The sequence below is a fragment of the Lactuca sativa genome, chromosome 2, assembly GCF_002870075.4.
Source record: "Lactuca sativa cultivar Salinas chromosome 2, Lsat_Salinas_v11, whole genome shotgun sequence".
NCBI lineage: Eukaryota > Viridiplantae > Streptophyta > Magnoliopsida > Asterales > Asteraceae > Lactuca > Lactuca sativa.
The window spans coordinates 34308845-34336062 of NC_056624.2; positions in this window are offsets into that span (position 1 = coordinate 34308845).

The following is a 27218-nucleotide window of genomic DNA, read 5'->3' on the forward strand; positions in this document are numbered from 1 at the left end:
CATGATCGAGCCGACATCGGAGGCATATGGTACTTGACTCATATCCTCTATCTTCTCATCATTTCTCATGCTCTAAGCCTTGCTCATGTTGGTATTGCTCTGGATAGGTAAGTCACCTTTTTTGGAATTCTCCATGTTGAAACGCTTCAACACCTTGTCCAGGTAGGTACTTTAACTAAGTCCTATTAGTCTTTTACTCCTGTTTCTCAATATCCTTATCCCTAGAATGTAAGCAGCTTCCCCAAGGTCCTTCATAGTGAAACACTTCCCAAGCCAGGACTTAGCCTCCTGCAAGGTTGGGATGTCGTTTCCTATGAGCAGTATGTCATCTACTTACAATACCAAAAAGCTAAATATACTCCCACTAGCTTTGACATACACTCAGGAATCATCTTCGCTTCTTGAATAACCAAACTCTTTGACTTTCTCATCGAAACGGGATTTCATTTGCGATATGTTTGTTTTAATCCATAGATGGATCTCTCAAGCTTACACACCCTATTAGGGTACTTTGCATTGACAAACCCCTCTGGCTAACACATGTAAACATCTTCAGCCAACTTTCCATTAAGGAAAAGCAATTTTGACATCCATTTGCCATATTTCATAATCATGAAATGCAGCTATGGCTATCATAACCCTTATTAATTTAATCTTCGCTACTGGTGAAAAGGTCTCATCATAGTCAACTCCATGAGTTTGAGTAAAGCCTTTCGCAACCAATCGCACCTTATATGTGCATACTTTCCCATCCATGTCGGTCTTCTTCTTGAATATCCATTTGCACGCGACTGTGTTGCGACCTGGCAGATTGTCAACCAAGTTCCAAACTTGATTGTCATACATGGACTGAATCTCGTTGTCCATAGCCTCTTTCCATTTTGCAGACTTAGGGCCTGCCATGGCTTCCTTGTAGTTGTTAGATTCATCAAGATTTATCAATGTACTATCACTTATAAATGTATCACCTTCATCTGTTATATGAAAACCATATAACACAGGTGGAATACTAACTCTACTGGAACGTCTCAGAGGTAAGGATTCGTCAATCGGTTCTACAGGAGTTTCCTCCTCGGGTTGAGCTCTAGTCTTTGAGGTTCCTTCATCATTTAACTCTTGAATCTCTTCAAGGTCAATTTGCCTCCCACTGTCCTCTTGGCATATGGGTCGGGTTTTCTCGTAAAACCCCTCTCCTCGCAACGAAGACAACATTATCACTCGGTCTATAGAAGAGATACCCAAAGGACTTCTGCGGGTAGCCAATGAAAATGCATCGCTCACTACGAGGTTCGAGCTTGTTATGAGTCTCTCATCTTACGAAAGCCTCACAACCCCAAACCTTGATATGTGCTAACAAGGGAACCTTCCCTATCCACGTCTTGTAAGGTGTTTTGGCAACCTTCTTAGTATGGACTAGATTAAGGATATGGGTGGCAGTCTCTAAGGCATACCTCCAGAATGAGATACGTAACAAAGCTCGAATCATCTTGGAACAAACCATGTCTAACAAGGTTCGATTGTGCCTCTCAGCCACACCATTCAACTGCGGTGTCCTAGTGGAGTCAACTGTGAAACAATTCGACATTCCTTAAGATAGTCGTGAAACTCGATACTAAGATACTCACCACCTCGATCGGATCAGAGCATCTTTATCTTTCTGCCCAATGGATTATCTACTTTTTGCTTAAACTCTTTGAAATTTTTTAAGGTTTCTGACTTATGCTTGATTAAGTAAATATAGTCATATCTGTTGTAATCATCAGTAAAAATCACATAGAAGCGGTTAGCGTCCCTTGTGGCGGATCTGAACGGTCCACACACATCGGTGTGTAAAAGATCCAACCAAACTTCACCCATTTCACAAGTACCAGTGAAGGATGACTTGGTCATCTTTCCAAGCAAACAAGATTTGCAAGTGTCATCCGACTTCAAGTCGAACGACTTCAAGAATCCATCTTTTTGGAGTTGGGCTATGCGCTTCTTGTTGACATGTCCAAGATGTCAATTCCACAAGCAGGCCTTGTCCAAACCATTGGAAGAATCAATATTCAACACATTATTTCCTAAGTTATCCACAACCATCGCAATTTCATATATACCATTACAAGGCAATGCTTTAAAATTAAATACACCATTATAGAAAGCATTAATAGAACCAATTTCATTATCAAATGAAATTCTAAAACCTTGTTTATACAAACCATGAAAGAAATAATATTTCTTGCCATATCCGATGAGTAAAAACAACTATTCAACTCTAAATTTAACCCACTACTAAGCAATAAAGAATAAACTCCAATCTTGGTGACAGGCAGCACTTTCCTATTCCCCATGATTAATTTTATCTTCCCATGCTCCACATCCATACTTTCTGTTAGTCCCTGCAAATCAGAACAAATGTGAAATTCACAACCTGTATTAAGGATCCAAGAATTATCATGTGATGAGTTATTAGATAGAATATTGTAAATACATGCGAAGGTGGGCTTTATCTTCCCACCCTTAATGTCCTGTAAGTATTTGGGGCAGATTCATTTCCAGTACCCTTTTCATGACAATGGAAGCACTCTTCTTCCTTTGGATTGGTAGAGGGTTTAGCAGAACCACCTTTAGTTCCACTAGAAGAGTATCTATCATGGGAATTTCCCTTGTGGCTCTTAGAAGGAGCCTTCTTCTTCTTTCCCTTCCCATGTCCAATTGCCAGAACAGGGGCAACAACAGTAGGAGTGAATACAACAGACTTGCCTTTCAAATTGCTTTCTGCAGCTCTTAGTAGGCCTTGAAGCTCGCTCATAGTGACTTCCTCCTTGTTCATATAATAAGTCATTCTGAACTGATCATAACAAGAAGATAAAGAATGTAGGATGATATCAATAGCCAACTCTTCATTGAAGTTCACATTCAACTTCAGCAAGCGGTCCGCAAACCACTGCATCTTTTGAAAGTGGGTCGTGATGGACTCTTCATCCTTCATTTTGGTTGTGATCATTGAGGCAATAATCTCATACTTTTCCCGCTGAGCACTTTGATGGTACCTTTCCATCAAATCTTGGTGCATCTCGAAGGGTGAGAAGTCCTCATAGGACTTTTGAAGCTCAACAGTCATGGTAGGAATCATAATACATGACACCTTTGTTGCGTCCTTCTCATGAACCCTATATTCCTCAATTTGCTCGGGAGTAGTAGTTTGTTCATCAATCTCCTTCAGCTCTTTAACAATGACATATTATTTGTCCTCATAGCGAAGGGCCATATGAATGTTTCGAATCCAATCGTTAAAGTTTGACCCATCGAAGATAGTTCTCCCAACTAAGCTCTTGAGGGAGAATGAGCTAGAAGGGTTGGAGCCTGAAGCATTGTTTGGGATAGATATCTGAAAAGGAAAAAAGAACAAAGTTTATATTAGATTGGAAATCCTTAATATAACACCCAAATGAAATATTAAGGCTAGGACCCAACACAATATTATACAACTCGGAACAGGGATTCCGTAATACAATTATAAAATATTTGAAGGTAGGTAAATGAAGATTTACCAAATTCCACCATGAAAAACGAAATTAATTATTAAGCTTTAAATGTATTGAAATTCCTAGATTCTTTGAGATTCATTGAACTTTTCAATTGCATGTTTAAATCTCGATTATGCCCTTCAAGTTTGTGACTGGGATACCGAGGATCACAAACAAGGATTGAATACCCATCCAAATTGCTTGGTACTCTTGATGTCACTTAACACATAATCAATGTTCTGGTTAACTACACACGCTACATTGATATATGACAAACATCAAGCTACCCTTTTCCACCCTTGTCAGTCCCAAATTAGTGTGTCGGTTAACCACACACGCTCCACTAACAACTTGGCAAGGTGCAAAGTGCAATTTCATGGAATATCACCATTTTCACATTTTTCCTAAAGTAACTAAGATTGAGAATTTATAAAAGTTTAGTTACTTTATAATATCATTATACTTATCAATGAGGATTAATGTCCTATCATACCCATTCGGCTAACGACCCTCCACCAGTCAAGGAAGCGGTTAGTGAGAGTGGACACTCATTATACCACCATTTTATAGGCAGTAACCTTATACCCCCCCCCCCCCCCTTATAGATCGACTTCGTGAATGAGGCCTACTAACGGTAAGACTGACTTGTCTTATACATACATACATACATACATACATACAGATATATATATATATATATATATATATATATATATATATAAGTATTAACTTTTAATATTATAATAGTATAAGGGTTGAATTTTATACTTTTAAAATTCTAAGGTTTGGATTTAAATGTTTCATAAGTGAGACTTTACAAATTCCAAAACTTGAGGGCAAGTTTTATAAATCTTCAAAACTTTTGGTTTCCATAACTTATGAGTTTTAATGTTCATGAATGAGACTTTTTATATTTCATAACTTGAGGACAAGTTATGAAACTCTTTTCAAGAACAATTAGATCAATTATAACTTATTCAGTTATCATACAATTAGCTATTCATCAAGTTGATCTAATCTAACTCATATAGCAAAGCAATTCACATCAAATAATACAAATAATCAACTTATTATCTTAAAATTTGACAATTGTCTTTTAATTGGATAAGGATAATCATTACCATATCAGAAAAACATTTTTAATGATACAAAACAGTTTGTGGTAATGATCCTAATCCAATTCTGGCCAAAAACTCAAGAAAACTGCTATTAGATGATCCAACTCATCGAGTCTGGCAATGGACTCGTCAAGTTCATCATCTAATTATCCAAATTGTCAAGTCGGGCAGTCAGAGTCCATAAATGTGACTTTTTTAGCTTTGAAAATAACACAAAAGCATCAATATAATAGAAAAGAATCCTAGGCTCTGATACCACTGTTGGATTTTGAGCACTATAACACTCCTATGGTGAACATACAACCCTAGAAGCTTTGGATCTAAGTTTTGTCTAATTATACGTGCAATTTAAATTTTCCAAAGCACACACCCTAACTAGCATACAGTTTGAGATATACAATATAAAAACAAGTTAGATGAATACTTCTTAGTGTAGCTTGTAGTTCTTGGCCTTCAAAAGGTTTAGCACCTCAAATGTGATGCCTCTAATGTGTCACAAACACCAAATGCAAGAGGAGGCTTATGAGAAGTGGCTAGATAGCACCAAAATCGGTTATAGTTCTTCACACGAATGCATAGCCCCATTTTAGGGGTCAAGGGGGTGCTTTTATAGTGTGGCAAAGACTAGGGTTTCATACATGCAAAATCTAATTCACCATGACCCTTCTTATTTCTTAGGTTACATGGGTTAAACCTTCATGGACTATCATATAGGTTTTGTGACAACCCGATACTTTTCCAGACAATAAAAGTCAAATACGATAAATAAAATTTGAGTTTTATTTACTCCGTTAAGCTAGTAAGGGTTAGTAAATGATTTAAATTATATAAATAAAGTTTGTATAATTTTTTGGAATGAAACACGCTAAAAAATCACCATTTTCCCCTCTTCGAAACCAAGAAGCCTCGGACCGAAAACTCATTTTCGGCTGAGAAACCTCGGACAACAAACCCTTGGACCGAAAACGTGATTTCGGCCGAGAACTCTCTTTCCGACCGAAAACACCCTTCGATATATATATATTTCCACCCGAAGACTTAGTCATTTGTTCACTTTTTTCACTCGAAAACACTCTCTCTTCTCTCTCAAACACCATCCAAGAACATTCATATCTTCAAGATCAATCCTTTGAATCTTCATATTTTTCCTCAAGAACACCAAGAACACTAAGAACAACCTTCAAATATTCAAGGGGGCGAAAAAACACCAGAACCGAACACATGATTTCGGCCGAAAACCTGTGTTAGGCCGAAAACCAGTTTCCGACCGAAAACTCCTCTGAACCGAGAACCTGGCTCTCGGATTGAGCTTTGACCGAAAACCCTCCCTTTCACTTCAAACAACGCTCGGTAACTATTCCTAACATAAGAACAAGCTTTTTCTAACACTTTAAATTAATGGTTTCGCTAATTTAAATACAATTATGTGTTTAATCATCATTAGGATTCTGTTAATTCCGTGTACATCAGCTCAAGGGTCATCTTTCCAGTCTCATTAACCAACACGTGCACAGACAATTGTGAGTTCATACCCCTACATTTTTACTATTTTTAATGTTTTCATGGGGGAATACAAGTAAAACACAATGATTTTTGTGTTTTTATGCAAACAATTTCAACAGATTAAGAACTTTTTCAATTGATGCAAACCGAGAAACCACTACGTTTTATAAAAATATTTAGATATTTTTATCCCTTTTGTAATATGCTAAGCATAAGGGTAGTTTTCAACATACACCCATAATTGCCAAGTTTTCAGTACAATACATAACATACATTCAAACTATAATAGGTATAGTTTGGGATACAATACACCGTTTTACTATTTTGAGAACACTATACAGAAGCGAACGTATATAAACTATGGTAGATAGAGTTTATGATATACAATACTATTTTCTGAATACAAGAGTACAAGTTATACATACGATTTCGAGTACAAGAGAAAATTACAACACTACACGTAAACTAGTTAATACAGGGTTGTGAGGCACTACTTCAATTGTACCCTCTGGGGTGCGGAACTAAATCCTACCACAGTATAATCAGAATCTCCTGGAGGGAGAGCGTGAAATTTGTGTATAGATCTATATAGGATTGACAATCCTACACATAAACTGCTAGCTACAGTTAGGCAGACATGCCTGGGGTGACAAATATCATATCGTTCTGACGCCTGAAGAACATCGTAGAGGTCACTAGGTTATATCAAGCATGGTTATACCAAACTCACAACAATATAAACTAACCTTTGTTTATGGGATTTTAATTATTCAAATAGTTTTATTTTGATTAATAGAACTACCATACACTACAACTGGAGGATTCCTGGGAATACAAACACATGGTTTTATTTTAAGTAATAAAACTGCTATACATTACTGGTGGCAACCAGGGTTTTCATACAGAGCATACTATACATATTGGTGGTAGTCAGGGTTTTCATACAGAACAATACTATATATTACTGGTGGAAGCCAGGGTTTTCATATAGAACATACTATACATACTGGTGGTAGCCAGGGTTTTCATACAGAACAATACTATACATTACTGGTGGTAGCCAGGGTTTTCATATAGAACAATACTATAACATTACTGGTGGTAGCCAGGGTTTTCATATAGAACAATATTATACATTACTGGTGGTATCCAGGGTTTTCATACAGAACATAGTATACATTACTGGTGGTAGCCAGAGTTTTCATACATTACAATACTATACATAACTACTGGTGGTAGCCAGGGTTTTCATACAGAACAATACTATACATTACTGGTTATAGCCAGGGTTTTCATACAATACATTACTATACATAACTACTGGTGGTATCTAGGGATTTCATATAAGAGTTTTCATACAAAACAATACTATACAATACAATACAGCTGGTGGTAACCAGGCATACATACTAGTACTTTGATACACAACTACCGAATACAATAACGAACATACATTTTGGATCTTAAGGTTTAAGACTACTTTACATTACCAATGAAAATATTGGATTTTCTTAAGAAACATACAAACATTTTCATATATTCAATGATAGGTTTTCATTAAAAAAACATTCTTATGAACTCACTAACTTAAATGTTGATACACTTTCAAAACCACTTGTATTCTCAGGGAACTGGTAAACAGGTACACCCGCGGGTTTTGAGATGACGAAGCTTTTAGAGTCGCGTCTTTATACTTATATTATACATTTTTTTGTCATACAAATTATGTATCAAACAGATGTAAATACTTTACTTATTCAATATAATGGTTGTGTTTACTTAGACTACTATGATGCAATTGTTGTGATATTGTACATGACATCCACTACCCTCGAACGCTTACGCCGTTCTGGTTTGAGGATGTGACCGATTGGTATCGGAGCATTGTTTATAGTGAACTAAGTATATCAAACCTTACATGGTATACAACTATAAACACTAAGGGGCCGAAGCGCTCTGAATTAAAAGTATAATTTTAAAATCTAAGTATTTTATAAGAAGTATACTAACACTACATACATACCAGAAATTTTATCACAAGAAGAGCAAAACAAAAGTATTTAGATGTTGAACACTACGGTTAAACCTGGACAGTTATGTAATCATATGTGGGATAAATATAGCCTGATCAACTATATTTATTTGAGATACGACCAACATGTGTTTGGGAGTGATAGTGGTGTTGCAACAAGTCTAAAACTGACCAAACTCTATAGAAAAGAATACAGTAGAACAAAGCATATAAACAAAAATACTATAGGAGTATTTTGCAGCACCACGATACTAGAGCCAAACACATTGTACATACTTCATTCGGAAACCTTGTCAGGACCACTACAACTTCCTTCATAGCTATTGGGCTTATCTAACATTTTATTTTATCGCTTATTTTTATCCTTAATTCATTTAAGTCACACAATTAAGCATAAAACACATAATACTCAAATAATACATTTTATTATTATTTCAAAACGGGTTACAAAGGTTAACCTAGTCTATTACATCAACATTAATGCCTAGCCTAGAAACACGGGCGTTACAATTCTCTCCAACTTAGGATGATTCCGTCCCTTGAATCACACATCAACAAACAAATGCAGATAGCGACTCATCATGTCACTCTCCATCTCCCATGTGAGATTTGGCCCATTCGTATGCTTCCAACGGACAATCACTAATTCGACCATCTTGCGTTGCAACTTCTTAGTCTTACGGTTAACGATTGCCTCTGTTTCTCCAACTAACCTCTTGTTTTCATCAATTCTTAATTCCGAAAGTGGAATCATGTCGAGAACTTCTCCCGTGAATTTCCTCAAATAACACACATGCAAAGTGTTATGAATTTCATTCAGTTCTTCGGGTAATTCTAACTTGTATGCTTGGTTCCAAATCCTCTGAAGAAATTTAAACGGTCCAATAAACCTTGGACTTAACTTTCCTCTTTTAACAAATCTTATAAATCCCTTCCACGGCGAGACTTTAAGGAAAACTGAATCTCGAACTTCAAAAGTCATCGGTCGCCTTTTCTTGTTAGCATAGCTCTTTTGACGATCCTGATGTAACATCCCTAAATTTACAACCAATTTTAAACTTTTCAAAAACAACCCATTTTCATTACAAAAACGTTTTCAAATTGTTTTAATATCAGAGTATTTCCCAGAACCACATCATAAGTACATAAAACATGAGGAGCGGTACGATCACGCCTTCGCCTTACCACGATCTCCTAAAGTACCTGAAACAATACACTGAAAATTGTAAGCCCGAAAGCTTAGTGAGTTACCCTCAAAATACAAACCACATAAACCATACACATAACATATCATATCATAAATAGAATAGCCATACACTTCGGGTCTACTGTGTGACTGGTCCGCCGAACCGGGCCTTCAGTCCACCTGATCCACCCTCCGAGTCTAGCCATATACATCGAGTCTGCAGTATGGGTGGTCCGCCCGCATTGGGCCTTCAACCCACCTGGTCCACTCTCCGAGTCTACAGTATGACTGGTCCGCCCGCACTGGGCGTTCAGTCGCCCTGGTCCACTCTCCGAGCCTCGGCACGTCTGGTCCGCCCTCGTGGGGCCTACAGCCTATCCGGACCGCTCGTTGGGCCTTCGTAATATCCGGTCCGCCCTGGGTATGTTGGCCTACAGCATAAAGCAGGACCCGCCTCAACCCAACCCCATTCAACCTACCATGTGCACATAAACATATAATCATATAGCAATTCATCACTAATCAACCGATCTAGCAGATCACATACATAGCACACTCTAACCAGGATACCGACCTAACCGGTCACTAACATAACATCATCATATATACCAGGATTCCGACCTTAACCAGGTCTCTAACATATACCATCCTAACTACCAGGATGCAAACATATAGCAAAGCAACAACATAACAACTACCCGATTTTCCATCCGATAAAGGGCCGGCCTTGGTGCCTTAGACCCTGTCGATATAGTGAGGATAACTCACCTCACAACTTCTGACTGAAGAGATAAGATCACGCTGCTCCAACCTCCGACACGAACTCCACCACTGATCAATACCAAATGACTGAACTCAATAAAACCAATAATTACCAAAATACCCTTGGAAGTCAACTGATCAACTCTTGGTCAAAGTCAAAGTCCTCAGTCAAAGTCCACCTTCCTGACTGACTCTACTCGCCGAGTCAACCCGCTGACTCGTCGAGTCCCTATGCTCTGAAAACTTCCCATGACGTGACTCAACTCGCCGAGTCGCCCCAAGACTCGCCGAGTCCAACAACTATGAATCCCTTCACGCTCAACTCACCGAGTCATCCCTCGACTCACCGATTCACCGATCAACCAGAAGAGGTTAGGACCCCACGACCAGACTCGCCGCGTCCAAGAACAGACTCGCCGAGTCCAATACAATCTTCAATAGACTCGCCGAGTTGTTCTTCCAACTCGTCGAGTCCATGCCCACCTTCATCCAACTCGCCGAGTTCACCCATGAAACTCGTCGAGTCTTTTTAGTTCTCATTCCATACAAAGGCTTTTCAAGCCATGCAAGGACTCAATCTATAGATCCACTCTTCTACAGCCTAGCCCTCACATAAAGTTGCAAACTTTACGTGAAACCAAGGATATATAAGCTCAAAACACTCTAGGGCTAAGGCTTAGGACAAAAGGGCTTCACCAATAACTCTTAAATAGGAACTTTATGACATATAGGACCATCACAAGCTTAGATCTAAAGTAGCATCCTCAGATCCAAGCTTCTATCTCGAATTAGATCTCATATTAATCACCATACATGAATCCATGAAGAAATAGCTTAAGGAAATGGTTCCTTACCCCTGAAATGAGCCCAACCAACTATAGATTTCTGATCTCCCCAAGCTTCCTGATACAAGCCTCCAAACCTTCAAAATTCAATACCAAAGATCCTCCTCCAAGCTCTAATTCACTCACAATTGGGTTTCCTTACGAATTAGGGTTTTTTGGATCTCAAATGGGCAACAAAGAGGCTGAGGGGAAAACATAAGGTTCCTTATATAGGGTGCAAACCCTGAAAATAGGGTTTCTCATTCCAGCACCGACTCGCTGAGTCTAGCCGCCGACTCGCCGAGTTGGTCACTAAGCACGTGACCAAAATCGTGACTCAACTCGCCGAGTCTATCTATTGACTCGCCGAGTCGATCTTCCTTAATTACACCAAGCACCCTGAACTTGCACTTCTGAACTCGGGGTGTTACACCTGAGCTGCTAACATTCTCTCTCTAATCACTTTCAACTTTTCAGCAGTCTGATGGACTATCTCAGGTCCCATAAACTGCTTTTCCCCGGCCTCAAGCCAACAAGACGGCGTACGACATTTTTGTCTGTACATAGCTTGATAAGGTGTCGTCTTTATACTCGAGTGGAAACTATTATTGTAGGAAAATTCTACCAAAGGTAAATGTTCATCTCGGTTACCTTGGAATTCCATGGTACATGCTCTCAGCATATCTTCAAGCATTTGTATCGTTCGTTCTCTTTGACCATCAGTCTGTGGATGGTAAGTTGTACTCAAACACAACTGGTACTCCATTCCTCTTGTAGACTTTTCCAAAATCTTAAGGTGAAACGACTATCACGATCAGACACAATCGTTAATGGAACATCGTGAAGCCTCAGAATTTCTTTCACATAAGAATCCGCAAGCTTATCCATAGACCATTTCACGTTCATTGCTATGAAATGCGCACTCTTAGTGAAGCGATCAATGACCACCCAAATCATGTCGTGACTATTCTTTGTTCTGGGCAGTTTAGTGAAAAAATCCATAGCAATTTCTTTCTATTTACCCATAGGTATATGCAAAGGTTCTAAACTCCCATATGGTTTCTGATGTTGTGCCTTGATTCTTGCACAAGTCACACACTCGGCCACATACTTTGCAATATCAAGCTTCATCATCGACCACCAATAATAGGGTTTCAGGTCCCTATACATTTTAGTGCTGCCAGTATGAATTGAGTACATGGTTTTGTGAGCTTCTTTCATCAGAAGATCTCTAATTCCTCTTGACTTAGGTACCCAAATACGATCTTGGAATACCTTCAGTCCATGACCGTTTGTACCAAACACCAACGTTTTGCCCAAACGTTCATTCTTCCGGTCATTCTTTTCAGAAGCTTCCTCTTGAGCTTTCTTTATACTCTCTACAATTGTCGAGACAACTTCTATTCTCAACGCTCTTGGCATTTTTCTTTTAAGGCTGACTCGCCGACTGAGAGCAGCAGTGACAACATTAGCTTTACCAGGGTGGTAAAGTATCTCACAGTCGTAGTCCTTAAGTAACTCTAGTCACCGTCATTGCCTCATATTCAATTCTTTCCGACTAAATAGATATTGGAGACTCTTATGATCAGTGAAAAGTTTGCACTTCGTGCCATAGAGGTAATGCCTCCATATCTTCAGAGCGAAAACTATTGCTGCCAGCTCCAAATCGTGAGTGTGGTAGTTATTTTCATGCTCCTTCAGCTTTCGAGACGCATATGCTATCACCTTTTCTCTTTGGGTCAAAACACAACCCAATCCAACCCCAGACACATCGCTATAGACAGCGAAGTCTTCAACTCCATCGAGTAGAGAAATAATTGGTGCTTCACATAGCTTCTTCTTTAGCAATTTGAATGCTTCATTGTACTTATCACTCCAAGCATAAGTAGCTCTGTTGTGGGTCAAAGCTGTTAGTGGAGTAGCGATCGAAGAAAAGCCTTGGATAAACCTTCGGTAATATCCGGTTAATCCCAAAAAGCTTCGGATCTCCGTGGGACTTTTTGGTTGCTCCCACTTCATCACAGCTTCAATCTTCGCTGGATCAACCATTATCCCTTCTTGGTTGACCACGTGACCCAAGAATTGGACTTCTCGAATCCAAAATTCTCATTTGGAGAACTTTGCATACAACTTCTCCCTCTTCAAGACTTCCAACACTTCTCGCAAGTGTCTACCATGCTCCTCTTGGCTTTTCGAGTAAATCAGAATGTCATCTATGAACAATTTTACAAATTTATTAAGGAACGGTTTACAAACCCTATTCATTAAATCCATGAATGGTGATGGAGAATTGGTTAGTCCAAACGACATAACCAAAAACTCGTGGTGTCCATATCGTGTTCTGAATGCAGTCTTCTCAATATCCTGCTTTCTCACCTTCACCTGATGATATCCTGACCTTAGGTCGATCTTTGAAAAATAACTTGAACCTTGTAGTTGATCGAACATGTCATCAATCCTTGGCAACGGGTATCTATTCTTTATTGTTGCCTTGTTCAGCTCTCTGTAATCGATGCATATTCTCATACTTCCATCTTTCTTTTTCACGAATAACACCGAAGCTCCCCGGGGTGATGAACAAGGTCTAATGAAATCTTTGTCCAACAACTCTTGAAGTTGCATCATCAGTTCTTTCATCTCCGTCGGTGCTAGTTTGTAAGGTGCTTTTGCTATCGACATGCTTCCTGGTAACAAGTCTATTCTGAACTCCACTTGTCTATCAGGCGGTAATTCGGGAAGATCTTCGTGAAATACTTCCAGATAATCACACACCACCGGAATGCTCTACACCTCCTTTTTCTCCTTCTTTGCATCTATCACAAATGCCAAATATGAGGTACATCCTTTTGCCAAACACATTTTGGCTTTCATTAGCGAATTGATTCCAGAATTTACTCTACGTTTGTCCCCGTACACCATAAATGACTCCTTCTCTGGTGGCTTTACTTTTACTATCTAATTCTTGCATAATATCTCGACGTCATTGGCATTAAGCCAATCCATTCCCAGTACGATGTCAAAACCATTCAGCTCGATAGACAATAACTCCTCATGGAACTTATTCCCATTCAGATTGATGAATATGTTTTTCATAAGATGGATAATAGGTACAAACTTGCCACTAGCAACCTTGACTAATAAAGCATTATCTAGTCTATCGACAGGCAAAGCTAGTTTTCTACCAAATTCATGAGAAATAAAGGAGTAGTTTTCTCCAGAATCAAACAATATTTGGGCAGGCAATTCGTTTACAAGAAAGGTACCTGAAGCAACATCAGCTTCTTCTTTAGCAGCTTCTAGCGTCATCTAGAAGGCTCTTGCTTTCGGCTTTGGGGGAATATTGGGTCTAGCTGCCTCCTTCTTCTCCGGACAGTCTTTCAAAATGTGCCCCTCTTCATTACATCCAAAACACACTCTTTTGTTGGACAGACACTCGTTGGCGTAATGCCCCATCTTCCTACACTTGTAGCAAGTCACTTCCTCACTACATTTCCCATAGTGCTTTTTCTAGCACTTTTCACACCATTTCGATTCGCCCCCTTTTCCTCCTCCAAATTTTTTGGAATCAGACTTCTAAAATTTGCTTTTCTTACTGCAACCTGAAGTTCCTTCAAACTTTCTCTTTTCACCAACTTCAACTTTGATGGCGGTTCTTCCCTTGATCATATGCTCAACAGACTTGGCAGCCTAGATAGTTGCCTCTAGAGTATGTGCCTGACATACTGGCACTGCATACTCCCATGGGAGTCCCTTTGCATATCGATCACCTTTCGTCAACTCGTCTGGAACGATGCGCAAAGAAAACTCCATTTTGTTGGTGAAGGCGTTAGTGTAGTCGTCGACTGACATGCTGCCTTTTGTCAACGTCAGAAACTTGTTCTCCAACTCCAGTAGCTTTTGGGCCGAGTAGAACTTGCGCTTGAACTACACCAAGAACTCTTCCCATGTCAGTTGTAGTGGCTCATTAGGGCTTAGGGTCATCCCCAGAGTGTTCCACCAACGAACTGCTCCACGCCTGAACTGACGTACTACGAAAGTGGTCTGTAACTTGCCTCTGCAGCCACACGTCATGAAGGCTAGCTTGATTTTTGATATCTAATCCATGAATCCGATCGGATCTTCCTTTCCAGTGAAGTTCGATGGTTTGCAAGTCAAAAAGTCTTTGTACTTGCATCCAAGTCCATCATTTCCTCCATCGTGGTTATTTTGTCTAACTATCGGTGGCTTGGCTTGGCCAATGATCCCACTGAAGTTACCTCCCTCTGAATGCCCTCCATTCACTTCGGACTCTTCCACTTGAATTGACAGTTCTTCACGATTCTGCCTAAGTAGACGTCTTGTTTCTTCCATCTAACGATCTTACATTGTTTGAATCGTCATTTGTACACCGGCCATTGTTATTGGCTCAGGTGCTGCTGCTGCAACATCTACTTGTTCAATCACAGGTGGTTGATTCCTGTTTTTGTTCACGTTTCCAACTGCACTTCTAGTTTTTACCATTTTTGATCTACACACCGAATTAGGTGAAATTAGATCCTAAATCACGATAGATAATTAAATCATCCTTATCACTCCGAAACGTTTACATGCTAGTTCTAATATCGTCGTCATACGCTTAGAATCCAAAACACATAAGTTTTCTAATCCGGTTGGCAAAAAACCGTAGATCTATACAAATAATATCTTATATGGTAAACATATAACGTTTAGCACATAAAAGCATTTTAGGCAAATTTCCTAAAATAAACTAGTGGTCGTGTCTAAAATATAACATACACTTATCTCACAATATTCACTTAGCATTCTATGTTTAAATCTAGAAATCCTACAAATTCCTAGTTCGCTTAAACTATTGCTTTGATACCAACTATGACATCCCTAAAATCACGGCCAGAAAAGACCGGTTTAATTTATACTTTTAAAATAATTTCAGAATAATCCTTTGATTAAAAGAGTTGCGAAATTTGTTCCCAAAACAAAATATGATAAAATAAAGTTTATCAAGCATTTCTTAAAGAAATATATTTTCATTATATAACAAAACTCGGGATGTCATATTCCGATACAGACCAAAAGCATAAACAGTACAACATAGACCTTACAACAGTTATTTACAACTACTGGTCTATAAACAAAATATCTTCACAAGTTGTCCAACTTATGCTCTCGCACCACTACCTGTAATACAAAGAAACTAAGTGGGTCGGGCTTGGGAGCCTAGTGAGCATATAGGGTTTTTAACCCATAATAAATAATTATATTTAATTTCACCAACCAATAATAACCCGATTACCCATTCCCGTTATCCTCACTTTACGTCCCTAAAACAACTATTACAAGGGACCTAATCTAGGATTTTTCATCGGGATGGACATTACTGCGAAGGGGCTTCCTCAACAATAAATGTCCTAAAGGCAACCATGAGGGGGATAGAATATAGCAAATCAACACCCAAGTTCACTACACCTATAGGTTATGAGTCTGCCAGCGTTCCACTGAACTGTTTAGAAAAGTCCGTGGTCGTCAAACATATTCTGCTGGACAACTAGATCACAATCACATTGAGGCCTGTCATCATTTTTATTTCATCACACATCACTATCTACTCATTTTCTACCCAGCATATTTGTAGATAAAATATACTTGTTTATTTACAGCTTAAAACCCGTATAAAATATTCATTCGATACTCATACCACATAAAAAATAGTATATAATCACATAGTATGTATTTCATAAAGTATAATTCATATATCCGTATTATCAGAAAGCAACCACACACTTGATCATATCATATATCTAATACATTCACCAATACTTGTATTAAAATCGTGTATATGAAAGGGACTATACACTCACTTGATAAGAAGATAATTGGACAGCACTACGGCTCTAAGTGTAGTATTCTTCGGTGAAATTGTGATATCTTCACACATCGGGCTTCTCGCGGGCAGAGCTTCGGCTCAGAAACTCTTTTCTTCTCAGGATCTTCGGTGCTTCGGGACTTGCTTCAGGCTTCGGGATGATACTGGGGCTTCGAGGGTATAACTTGCACGTAAAACGAGGTAATATGGGAGAGAGAGAAGAAATTTGGCAACCAAACTCGGCTGCCTTCATGTTCTATTTCTAGGGTGCTGGACCCCTAATTACGTTGGGCGTAACCCCAGAGTACGTTGGGCGTACTCCCCTGTCGACATGTATGCTGGGCGTACGCCTTGTACGCTGGGTGTACTGGGTGGATAAGATCGGAGGCTTTCGAGGCTGCGACGTGGCTCATCCGTGGCCAAGAACACGAGTAAACTGGGCGTACTCTGCATTTCCAAACTTCAAAAATTCGTAACTTTCGCATGCGAGCTCCGTTTTTTACGATCTTTATATCCACGCGTAAGTGAGACTATGCTCTACAACTTTCATTTTGACTCTGTTGGCTAATTTTGACTTTATTTTTCTTATATTATTTTTAGTAGGCCGGGATAGGAAAACTCCGTTAGAAATTCATAACTTCTTCATCTGACGTCCGTTTTCGTCTGTCTTTCTTCCGTTGCACTACTATTGACGAGATCTTCGATTCTCGTTTAGATTGTTTCGGTTAGAATTCACTCAATCTCAAATCCGAACTTCGGGCTGCAAATTGCTATGCTAAAACTTAGAAAAATCATAACATCCTCATACGAAGTCAGATTTGGATGTTCTTTTCATGCACGCTGTCGGTTTAACGAACTCTATGACTTTCGTTTACATCACTAAGGAAAAATATCGCTCTATCGTAAATTCACTATTTACGTCACGCAGTGTCGTACCGGTTCTGTCACGAAACTTCGACAAGTCATAACTTCTTCATTATAACTCGGATTTCGGCATTCTTTATATATTCGGAAACCTTGTCACGACCACGAGAACTTCCTTCATAGCTATTGGGTTTATCTAACATTTTATTTTATCGCTTATTTTTATCCTTAATTCATTTAAGTCACACAATTATGCATAAAAACACATAATACTTAAATAATACATTTTTATTATTATTTCAAAACGAGTTACAAAGGTTAACCTAGACTATTACATCAACATTAATGCATAGCCTAGAAACACGGGCGTTACAAGTGGTGCCAACCTATATAACCTTGGTGACAACCATGGACACACGAAGGAGTGTTTGTACAAGGACTTCACCGATGTGAAACCTCGATCCTTTGATGGAACGGGAGGAGTCATTGAACTAACCAGTTGGTTATAGAAAACCGAATCAATATTCGAGATATGTGCATGCCCCGAAACTAGCAAAATGAAATTTGCAGCATGCACCTGTTGGGTTTTGGTATAATACAACATCCTATGGTGCACATACAACCCTAAATACCTTGGATCTATGTTTTCACTAATTATACATACAAATGGTTTCCAAGGTATTAAACCTATAGCTAGCATGCAATTGTCATACAAACTACATAAAATACTAGATAGTGTAACATACCTTTTTGTGTGGCTGGAGGTCTTGATGTATTTGGCCTTAAGAACATAGCCCCAATAGTGTGGAAGCCTCAAATGAAGTCACAACCCATCAAGGACAAAGGTAGGACTTGATAGAAAATCTCCATGCACTCTAAAACCTTCATGAACTCCAAGAACATGCACATACACTAAAAGTGGCGGTTTTTAGGTCATAACGTATGTATTTATATGTGTTGAATTCTAAGAGTCATGGGTATAACCCAAACCCATATCCACGGATTTTATGATCCATGGTTCATGTGGCCCAACTCTTTATGTATCCATACATAAACTTGGTCCAACATGGATCATAAGCCCAACACATATAAATATAACTAATTACCATAATTAGTCCCCATAGTTTTAATTAGTCTCTTTTGATCACTAAATTAATTCCAAATTAGTTCTTGATAAATACTAATTAAAACATATGATTTCATATTAATATATTAGAACTTTTAATATATTAATAAATCATGTATAACCTCTTCTCTCAAAAGTCCATCCTAACAAATTGTCCTGACGATATGCAACCCAAATAGACCATGCTACTCTCGGGTCGAATACATACCAATAATAGTTATGGGCTTAGACACCTAATCCAACAGCACCTTCATTGATCGGTCACTAACTTGGTGGAACAACCAAGTCAAATCCCTGACTCTACCGATAGATAATGCTATGAGTTGGGACGATTTGAAGGAACTAATGCTCACCGAATAGTGTCCACGAGGCGAGATGCAAAAGCTAGAGCAGGAACTCTAGATTCTAAAGATGAAGGGCTTCGACATTGTTGCTTACACTGCGAGGTTTAGTGATATTGCTCTTTTATGTCCCGGCATGGTCACCCCGGAGAGAAAGAAAGCGGAGAGATTCATATGGGGATTAACACCCCCTACACAAGGAAATGTCTTAGCTGCCAACCCACTCATGTTTGATAGTGGCAAACGACTGGTGCAGACATTGATAGATCACGACGATCGTTAAGAACCCATGCCAGCCGCTCATGAACCACCTAAATAGGGTGGTGGGAAAAAGAAGTTCTGGAATAAACGAAAGGGCCAATCTTCGCAACCCTTCAAGTAGCTGCAAACGGTGGCAGTCCATGTTGCTACCATTCCTGATGTTGTTCCCACTACTCAAACACCTGCTAGTAGATATGTTGGAACCCTCTCAAGGTGCGAAATATGTAACTTCCATTATTACGGACCTTACCATTACATACAATGCACCAACTGTGTCAGAAAGGGGTACACAACCTGTTTCGGAAAAGCACAAGTCCAACCAACCAATCAGGATTCTGGAGCTGGAATAGGCCAAGCCTACTATGAGTGTGGTGAAACCAGGCACTACAAGAGGAATTTCCCTAAAGCAACAGCCGCGGGCAACACACGGAAAGTGCTAGAAACGAGCCAAGAGCATGTCCTTGAGCATTTGAATTGTCCACTCGCTCTACCCGTCTGTTTGCGGCTAGTATGCGATACTGAAATGCAGCCGGGTACCCAACTCCTCATGAAATTTCTTACAGAACCTGGAAGTAAAACGCACATCTCGATCTAACACTATCGAGGTAGACACTCCATGCCGTGCTACCACCTCTCTCACATGAACCTCAGCCATTTTCTCGAAAGAAGAGCTCTCACTGATGGCGAGGAAGTGAGCACTCTTTGTCAACCTATCTACAATCACCCATATCGCGTCAACCCCAAACGGGGTCCTCAGTAGCTTGGTGATAAAATCCATCGTAATCTGCTCCTACTTCCACTAGCGAATCTATAGAGGCTGTAACGGGCCATGTTGTCTCTGGTGCTCCGCCTTAACCCGACAATAGGTCAAACACCTCTTAACTACCCATGCCACACCCCTCTTCATATAGGGCCGCCAGTAGTCTCTCTTCAAGTCCAAATACATCTTAGTGGCCCCTAGGTGGATCAAGAATCTCGATCTATGCGCCTCCTCCATCAGTATACGGTGAGCTCCACCTGTATAGGGCACCAAAATCCGTCCTCAGAAAGTCATAAGCCCACGCCTGTCTATCACAAACTCAGAAACTTGCCCAATCACCCGCTCCCTCTTGCAGCTCTTCGGTCTCACAGCCTCCACCTGGGCCTCTCGAATGGTGTCTAAGACTGGAGTCATCACTGTCACCCTCAGGCACACATCTCGGATCAGAGCACTCGCTACTCTATAGCTCAGGGCGTCGACTACCACATTAGCCTTGCACGAATCATATAAGCTCTCACAGTCATAGTCCTTCACTACATCCAGCCACCTTCTATGCCTATTCAGGTTGGGTTGATCCATGAGGTACTTTAGGCTCTTGTGGTCCGTATATATGGTACACCGGATCCCATACAAATAGTTGTGCCAGATCTTGAGGGCAAACACTACCACCCCCAGCTCCAGATCGTGGGTGGGATATCTCGTCTCATGAGGCTTCAACTGCCTCGATGCATATGTTATCACGTGCCCCCTCTGCATCAACACCACACCCATCCCTGATATAGATGCGTCACAATAAACTACAAAATCTTCCACTCCTTCGGGGAGGGCTAACACTGGGGATTTGCACAATCTCTAGTGAAGGGTCTCAAATGAGGCCAGCTCCTCAGGACCCCAAGTGAAAGTAACACCCTTCCGGGTCAACCTAGTGAGAAGAATGGAAATCTTGGAAAAATCTCTAATACATCTCCGATAATAGCCGGCTAAACCCAAGAAAATCCTAATCTCGGTCGGGGATCTCGACACTTCCCATCTCATAACTGCCTCGATCTTGGCCGGGTCGACAAATATCCCATTCTAATTAATGAGGTGTCCCAGGATCTGGACCTCTCGTAACCAGAAATCACACTTGGAGAATTTGGCATAATGCCTCTCAGTCCTTAAAACTCCAAGAATCTCTCTAAGATGATCTTCGTGCTGCTCTCTGGATCTCGAATACACCAGGATATCATGGATGAACACGATCATTGGTCAATCCAACATAGGCCTGCACACCCGGTTCATGAGGTCCATGAATGATGTCGGTGTTTTGGTGAGCTTGAAAGGCATCACCACAAACTCGTAGTGCCCAGAACGAGTCCTAAAGGCCGTCTTCTAGATATCTTCCTTGCAAACTCTCATCTGATGACATCCAGACCTCAAATAAATCTTCGAAAACCAAGACGCCCCCTACAATTGATCGAACAGCTCGTCGATCCTCGGTAGTGGATAAGGGTTCTTGACCGTCAACTTGTTCAACACCTGGTAATCAATGCACATCCGATGTGAACCATCCTTTTTCTTGACAAAAAGGATCGGTGCTCCCCACGGTGAGCCACTCGGTCTGATAAAACCCTTCCCCAACAGCTCCTAGAGTTGTGAGGATAACTCCTGCATCTCTGGTGGCGCAAGGCGATAAGGTGCCTTGGCAATAGGCACCGTTCCCTGAACCAAATCAATCCGAAACTCCACCTGCCTCTCGGGAGGCACACCCGAAAACTCCTCGGGAAAAAAGTCAGGAAACTTGCACACTATCGGAACCTCAGCGATAGAACTCAACCTCTCTGTGGTAACCTACGTATCCATCACATACGCAAAAAGCCCATCCAACTCTGCTATAGACTTTGTCTCACTCTGGAAGCAGAACAGAAAGCTGATCCAGATCTAGTACCCTCACCATACACCGTAAGAACTCCCCCATTAGGGTCTCCTATATAGTCACTAATTGACGCTCACAGTCGATCACAGCTCCAAATCGACTCAACTACTCCATTTCCACTATGACACAGACATCACCCATCGCGATCGGTACCAGGTCTATCGGAAACTCAACACCAAAGATCTCTAGTACACACCCCCGGATCACTTCAATAGCAAAACCCGCATGCTCGTCGGCTATAGAAACTCTCAGAGGTCGACTCAACGCCTCATGTTGGATACTGATGTGACGACTAAAAGCAAAAGACACGAAGGATCGACTAGCACCCGAGTCAAATAACACCAAAGTAGGTAAAGAACTCACAAGAAAAGTAGCTACACACAGTATAATATAAGCACAACACATCTGAAAGGAATATAAATAAAGAATACATACCGGCCACGACGTCAAGGGTTGTGTGGACCTCCTCCAGTGTCAGCTGAAAGGCTCTCCCATGAATCCTCAGTGTCTCGACCTTCGCGGGCCGACTCTCAATAGCAATTAAAGCAGTGGGTGTAGATACCTGTGCTGATCCCTAAAGAAGTTGGGGGCAATCGGCCTTCCGATGGCCATTTTGGTTGCAATGAAAGTAGACTGCAAACCCCGTGGGGCAATCCTTTGCCATATGCCCCTTTTTGCCACATTTGTAGCAACTCCCCACTCGACACGATCCCTCGTTAGTCTTGCCACACTTACCACATGTGTGGCCCTTATGACCCTCATTCCTCATATCAGCAGGCTTAGCCTGCTTCGTCACCGGCTGAGACTGCATGCGCTAGTCTCCTGTCCCTCCCCCGAGACTCCTCCTCCTCTCATGTCTGTAACTCTAGCTCAATCTCCTTGCGCCTGGAATTGGTCTGAAGCTTAACTAATGTCCGGTATGATGAGTTCTCCACGAACTCCCAAATTTCCCTCCTCAGTATGCTCAGATAACGACTCGCACATGCCTGCTCAGTAGACACGTGCTCATGGCAGAACAACACACTCTCAGGGAACATCCGAGTAATTTCAGTCACCGACTCTGTCTTCTGTTTGAGAGGCAGAAACTCCTAGGCCAAACTTTCCCTTTCCATAGGGGGAACATACTCATCTTGGAATAACTGGATGAAACTCTCCCATGTCACTACAGCATGATCTGCAGGAGTAAAACTGGTAGTCACAAACTTCCACAATGGTGCGCCCCCGCATGAATCTAGTTCAGCACAAACCGAACCCTCAAATGATCAGGACATGAACATATGTAAAAACACCCATCGATATCAGAGATCCATCTCATCGCAGCAATCGGATCCTAATTTCCATCAAACTCTGGTGGCTTCGTGTTTCTGAACTCCCGAAACAACAACGAGTCACCTCCCTGTGGCCTGGCAGCGGCGACAGCTGCATTAGCAGTAGCCTCGGTACCAGCAGCGTACCGCTCAAAAAATGTTTCAATCAGGTGGTCTTTATATACCCAAACATCTTTGGAATCACCTCTCATATGGCTGCGGCTACCTCATCATGAATCATCCTGCAAATCTCATCATCGCTAGTCCCACTGCTCCCTGGGTTGTGGCATATACCCATCATGATGTATCTAAAACACAACACAAAATCATCAGAGACTCGCTCGAGTATACTCACACTCGATCACTCACCCCTACTTGCTCACTAGCATCCTAAAGATTCTTACTTGGGTTACTTACAGATTTGGTGCTTTCAGTAGTACGAACCCAATACTACCTTCCACACCAACATGTCGACATTCCAAGTCCTCCTCCTAGGATCCCGATTCACAAGTACTCTATTTCCCACAAATAACACACAACTTTCTCGTTAGACCCCTTGTAAAATCATCTAGATATCTCTCCTAGGTTATCTCTTGACTCAAAACTCTCTCTCTCTAGGTGATTCCTGCTAAATACTCTTACTCAGTACATACTCAAAGCACATAACAGATAGCAGCAACTCCTAGGCTAAGGCATCACAAATCAAGCAACTCTACTCCTAAAATATGAAAGACCTAGCCTGTCCTCTATCATTCATAACCAATATCTCGTAAGTATATCATAACAAAAAAGTAAGGGTATTTTGGGAAACCACCATTCGGGCTCTGGCTGATTGTACACACTGCTCCAACTCGTTTTCTCTTAAACTCTTTCTCATTTTAGAAAATTTATTTCTTTTGAAAATTTTTCTCAAATCCTCAGTTTGAGTCCAAACACACCCGGAGGTGCATCCGAATCCCGCAAACCAAGGCTCTGACACCAACTTGTAACATATAAATTTTCAATAAAAATTTTCATTTTAAAAAACAATAAAACTCACGCACATTTTCCCAAAAACCATAAGTATCTCAAATGTCAACAAATCCACAAGTAAAAATCACAATCCCATAATCATAAATATAATCTTGCTCCAGTGTGTACTATAAAGTCGGTGCCTTCCTGTGATCCCGAGAGGTACCTGAAACACATAACATATAACATGGTAAGAACGAAGCTTAGTGAGTTCCCCAAAATACCACACATATATCATTAGCCTCTCATGGCTATGCTCAAATAAGACCCTCCGGTTAATGTGTCTCAGTGGGACCCTCCAGTCCCACAACTCGGGTGGACCCTCCGGTTCTAACTCAGTAAGCTCAGAATAATACACAATACAGATCACAAAGACATAACGCAGGATATAAAAATATTCAATATAACACATAAGACACTCCATTCACACAAGGATTACCACTCTAGGTAAAGTATAGTGAGAAGACTCACCTTGTAAGCTAGCAAGTAATAATTGCGTACACGAATCTCGTACTAGCCTCCGCCTAACACATAAGATAATAATCTGTAATTAACACTTAAATAAAGACTCGAAATAAACTAGGTTATTGTCTCTCTCGAACTCTTGGAATGGGTAAAAGACCATTTTATGTGGCTTTAGAGTACCCTGTTGTTTTTACGAGTGTCTTTGGATCTTTAGTTATATATTATGTATATATGTATAGATATAAAGGCTTTTATCTCAATTCAATACACTCAGTTATACAAACAACTCTACTAGTAAACTATAATAGGTATAGTTTAGGAAGTCACTACTCACTATTTCTAGTACAATGAAACATACAAAGAGTCGTTACGTTCATACATGAGTCAATACATACTATTATGAGAAACATAATGAATATACTATAAAGAGAAACAGATAGAGAATACTATAGCGAGAAACAATACATACACTACACTATACAAGAGAACATACTACATACTAGACAGAGAGAACATACACTACACTACTACCTACAATACATACATACTATAACATAAATGTGTGCCACTACTTTGGGGAATGGCATCTCTGCCATGGCTCATTTTGTAACCAGAGTCTTCTGAAGGGAGAGTGTGAATTCATGTATAGATCTATACTAGATTGACCGTCCTACACCTTGTTGCCAGCTACAGTGGGACCTACAGGTCTTCAGGTGATGAATGTCATACCAATTCGACATCTTTGAGCATCGTGTTTTACTAGGTCGATCAAGTATGGTTACAATCATATCACATTATACCTTCATTAATAACCAGTTTAAGGTAGTTAGTACAACAGTAGTCACTATAATACAACACTACAGTACTATATTATTTTCCCATTGCATTAACATTGTGATCTCCTCACACAAATGGTAATGTATAAACTATATTTTGTTAATGATAGTCACACTTGGGAAAATTACACGCTTTTGCGAGAAACAAACTTACAAAATAGTCGGGCCTTGGTAGAAGGCTACTTTTAGTAGAAAATATAGGTTTTTCTAGGAGATACAAACATTTACAAACATTCACAAACTTTTACTATAAACATTTACAAACTCATACTTCAAACACTGTTACAAACATTTGGATACAAAAAATGACACAAAAATGCTTATGAATTCACCAGCTTTTAAGCTGATAAACTCTTTCAAAATAACTTGTATTCTCAGGTCATCAGTAGACAGGTACCGATGCCAGCTTTTGAGAAGATGGAGCACATTCAACACTCATCCTTTATTTTGATTCATATTTTTGGTGTCTTATAAACTATACAGAACACTTGTATTAAAAGACATTATTAATGCAATGGATGATGTTGTTTGCTTGTTTACTATTATTATGTGTTGTGATACTGTACATGACATCCTCCACCCCAGAATGTTTCCGCCATTCCGGTTTTGGGGTGTGATAGATGCTCATCTGCTACATCCTTGAAATCGCAGATTGATGTGGAGATGCCTCTATTCTAAAAAAGAGGCCCCTTTTGAAACTTGAAGAGAAACCAAAGGATATTCAAAAGCGGAAAGTTAGGGTAACCCAAAAAGAACATTGGAGCATCGTTTATAACTGAAAGGAAGGAGAAGATGTTCAAAAAAGTGTGTTCTATCTGCGAGACAAACATTTGTATTCTACTGCTGCTTTGAAGACTATTCATTTGATGGCTCAAGCATGCAATGCGAACAATTCTGCCGACCTCAAATGCTTCTCGGATATGATCAGATGGTACTTACGCATCCAAAACACCCTTCTGAATTTAATGCCTAAACTTTTTGATGCGCAACGAAGACAATAAAGAAGCTCCTTCTGAATTTGACAAAAAGGGGGAGATTGTTGGGTCTATTTTGTGTTATGTCAATTATGTGCTTGTATAGTTTATTTATTCTAAAATGGGCATACCCATTATCGGTTTTGCTTTCTAATCTAGCCTATATATAGTGCATGCATGTAACGTATTAGGGTTACGTCTTTTGAACCCTATTTTCCGTTTGTACGCTCTCACAGAGAATTTCCTTCTTGAGAACTCTTCTAGAGTTGTTTAATCAAAGCATTAGGCACACGTTTGATCTTCATTTTTTTATCTTTAATTCAAGTTATTGATATAGAATCTATCGATCTTCACAATTGGTATCAGAGCAAGGGCACGGGTCGATGTGTTTTATAGGGACATCGAACCCAATAATGGGGGGTGAATGTGGGTTGTACCTGATCCGACATTGGCTCGGAAGGAGAACTAATCATTTGTTATAATGGGTGTTGATACCTTTCCTATCACAACACATTTTAAAGTCATGAGGGCAGTAGATCTCATGAGAACTCTACAGTT